We start from the raw sequence: 4088 nt of genomic DNA, 5'->3' as shown, positions 1-4088 counted from the left end.
GGAGACATAGTGACATACACAATGGCTTGGCATTGCCCTTACATTCTCAGTGAGCTTTAAGGTGCTCTCAAGACTATTCTAGTGCTGGAGAAGGACTTTATAATTGGGTGCTCTCAAAGTTACTTCAGGCTTAATATTTATTAGAAGGTCCACCAACAAACTGAAAGCAACAATGCTCATGGTTCCAGTTCACTATAGTGAAAAGACACTGGCTAAAATCAACCAAGGGAAGAGATGCATAAGGCAAAGTGGAGAAGGTTCCACATAAATGTTCTGGTTGTTCTCATCTGCTGGAGCCATGGATAATGTGAACCTCTCCCAAAAGTGATGTGTGATAACACCCAAGGACCATTACTAAGCAAAGGCGATTACTGGAGCCTTGGAAGCAATAATTTCAACCATTAATAGCCTATTTTAATCAATGAGCACAAGATTCCATGACATCTAGTGAGTTCTTACTTAAAATTAGTTGAATGGATTTGAGAAATCAAGGATACTGAGGACTGAGATAGAAAGCTCAGACCTAGATATCAAGAGGCTTGCATTCCAATAGAAGACACAAGGAAATAAGTGTCATGTGATGAGTGAGAGATGAACCAAACATTTAGAAACCAAATGCAGTATGGAGAAAAGAGAATGTTCCTTAGAAAAGAGGATGCCTTGTGTTAAGTAAAATGTTGGAGGTGATCCAAGAGAGAAGGAGGGCAAAGCACTCCATGTAGGGGACACATAGCAATACATACAATTAGAAGGAAAAGTATGACACACTAGTGGAAATAAAACAATTACTTTATGAAAATAATAAAGAAAAAGTGTAAATAGGATGCCTAAAGGTAGATCAGAAAAAAAACAGGTAAAAGTTTTCAAAGTTTATACTATACTGTCAGCACAGATCAAAATTATTGACACCTTCTAAACTAAAGAGGAGAATACTGGCACTTCAGAAAGACCATTAATAATGGTGTATAGATTGAGTTGGAAAGAAATGCCAAGACCAAGGAAGATACACTTTTAAAGAATATGAAGGCAAAACAATCTGAAAAAAAGAAATACTCAAAACCTAAACTTAAACAGAAAATGGTGAGGAGTATTGAGTGGAACTGAAATCTGGGCTAAATGGAAAAACAGTAGGTCACCAGGACTTGCTGATTAAGAGTGTAAAGAAGTAATTGAGGAAGACATTCAGGGGCCTGGTACTGACAACAGTTACATGCTGAAACAATAAGTCTTTATTGGCAGAGTTCAAGTGGGAGACAGGCAGGAATTCAAAAGCTTGGAGGGGCAGGGAAGAATCATTACTGGACCTTGTAATTCTGAGTTAGATCATGAAAGAATGATGTCCCACAGGCAACCAAAGCAAAATGCGGCAACTCGGAGAAAATGTGGTCAGAAAGCAACGTTTTAAATACTAGAGCTTTGTAATTTGAACCTGGTTAAGTTCTTGTGTTTTAAAGTCTCACTTTTGAAAGATTTCCTATCCTTTTAGGCAGTTGTATGCCAGTTTACAAATGTACAGACAAATGCACACCCACTATTCCACACACTTGTGAGCACACACACACACACACACACACACACACACACACACACACACACACACAGGATTCACATCCATAGAATAGACCTGACGGTGTAGTTAGGGATCCATAGCATTCAATGTGGATTTCTGTGTGTCACATCAACAAGAAGGCTAACTAGACAAAAAAATCTAGTGCATCATCACAGAATGACAAAATATCAACTTTATTCTCTTCTAGCAATAGCCATGTTTGGTTTTAGTCAAGAAAAAAATCAAATGAGTGACCTTTCCTCTGTCAGCAGTTTCTGCACCACATCATGAATGGCTCCGAGGATTTCAAATATGTGGACAGCATTTCTGGAACCTTAGGCTTTATTGGCACAGATGCGTTTGGTAATGTCAATCTCAAACTCCTCTTTGCAATTTGAAATTTTCATTGTACATTTTAAATGAACACATAGCACCACAGTAGCACACAGATTCCACGGATGCCACAGTTGTGGGGAGAAAAATTACAAATGATAAAAGAGAAGGGCTACAAGGTCAAAAGACATTTTTCTGGAGAATCTTGCAATATACCAAGTGATGCCTTGGGCAGGGGCAGGGGAAGAGCTGTTTGAGAAGCCAGCAGCTGCTGTCTGTAATGCTGCTTCATTACTGCAGTGGAGCAGAAACAGGGCATCCTTTTGCCTTTCTCTCCACTGATGGTATCAATGGAACACTAATGGAATTCGTATAGTCTACTGGTGCAGTGTAAATTTATCCTGAGTCAATCTTATATTAACTATTATAATACTTTTTATAAGACTAGAGAGGAATCTTTTTTAAATTATGTATATATGTATATAAGCTTTGTAGAAAACACCCCTCCAGTCCATAATAAATAAGTCATCAGTATAGTCTTCCTTTACATGTTTTTTATCATTAGAACTGTGGGCAGAACTGAAACCTAAATTAAAACTCTCATTAATAAGATTGTTTCACAGAAATGTCACATGGCCTTTCTCCACTTAACAAAGCCCAGGCGCTTTTATTGCTGTTCTTTATTGATCTCACTTATTTAATTCTCCCTTAACAAAAAATCAGGCCCAGCTTTTGCTTGTCCTTTTATTTTGTTAGCAAAATAGGCCAGGCTTCCAAAACCAACAAAGTCATGCAAATCACTTAAGCATTTCTGTCTCGTCTTTAAACCATGTCCAAACTATGAACTCAGGGTTGTCCATTTGTATAAGAATTTCTGGACTAGACAGGAGCCCAGATGTTTCAAGTGGATTTGCAAATGGCAAAGTCCTGCCTGTTGGATCTGCCTGCAAATCTATTTGCAAATGTAAATCCTTTTTCCAAACAGATAAGTTTTTTTTTTTTCCAACAAAAATCTTTGAACAAAGCAGAATGCCCATGGAATGTACGTGTCTGTGTGACGTTCCTGTGTACTTGTAGGTGAGGACTTCCGTATCTTCCTAGTGAAATCTCAGAGATGATAAGTAAGGAAGACGAAACCTATTTTCAAAGGGCACTGGCGACCTTCTGCCATCTTGGGGCAACAATGCTGAGCAGTTCAGACCTCCTCCTTTCTCCCTGTGTGAACTCGCATGGAGCCTGTGTCCCTGACCATCCATATCCAACATCGCATAGAGTCTAGATGTTGGGTGCAGGTTTCCACGATCCCTGCCCCATGAGACCATCATTCTGACCTCACTTTTTTCTTACCTTCGACAAAATCCACAGGAAATGCAATCACACATTACTCTATCGCTGCTCATGTAACTCAGTGAACCTTACCTACAGCTCCGTTGTGTGTTCACTGGGTTCCTTCCCACTTCCCACATTCCTCTAACACAACAAATTGGTCTATACTAAGAGTCACTGGTGAGGGAAAAGCACAGCCAGCTTTCAGTCCCATGTCCCACACCTTCTCTGTGTACCTCTTACTACTGCCCTGAAACTAGGCTGGACTCTGGCCACAACTTCTGTGTGTTGTCTGCCATACTCCAGACTTTTTCTCCTTGATATCCATTCCTTAGCACTTTTGTGAAAATGATTTCTTTGAACTACAAATCTAACCTTGTCATCAGTACCTCTCAACACTATTCGACCCCTTACTCAGAAGGTACTCTGGAAGCCCTATGCCATAATTACTTCTGTTTCTGGCTTCTTCTCCTACTGCCTTCTTCTGAAAGCTAAGAAGTGGCTTTCACATGCAATCTTTCACATACAATATTAATTTTATGTCTTATGGATTATTGGGGTTTATTTATTTGTTTGTTTATTTATTTATTCATTCATGTTACATTCCAGTCACAGTTCCCTCACCTCCTCTCCTCCCAGTCTCTTCCCCCTACCTCCTCACTGTTCCCGTGCCCCAATCCACTGCTCCTCTTCTTCTGTTTAGGAAAGGGCAGGTCTCCCATGAGTATCAATAAAACACAGCATATCAAGTTGCAGTAAGACTAGGCACCTCTCCATGTATGAAGGCTGGGCAAGGCTACTCAGTATGAGGAGTAAGGTCTCAAAAGCCTATAAACAAGTACAGTTGGAGACAGCCCCTGTTCCCAAAGTTAGAAGTCTC

Source organism: Peromyscus maniculatus, chromosome 3 (assembly GCF_049852395.1).
Source record: "Peromyscus maniculatus bairdii isolate BWxNUB_F1_BW_parent chromosome 3, HU_Pman_BW_mat_3.1, whole genome shotgun sequence".
NCBI lineage: Eukaryota > Metazoa > Chordata > Mammalia > Rodentia > Cricetidae > Peromyscus > Peromyscus maniculatus.
The sequence above is the reverse complement of the archived record's forward strand: the minus strand, read 5'-3'. Positions refer to the sequence as shown.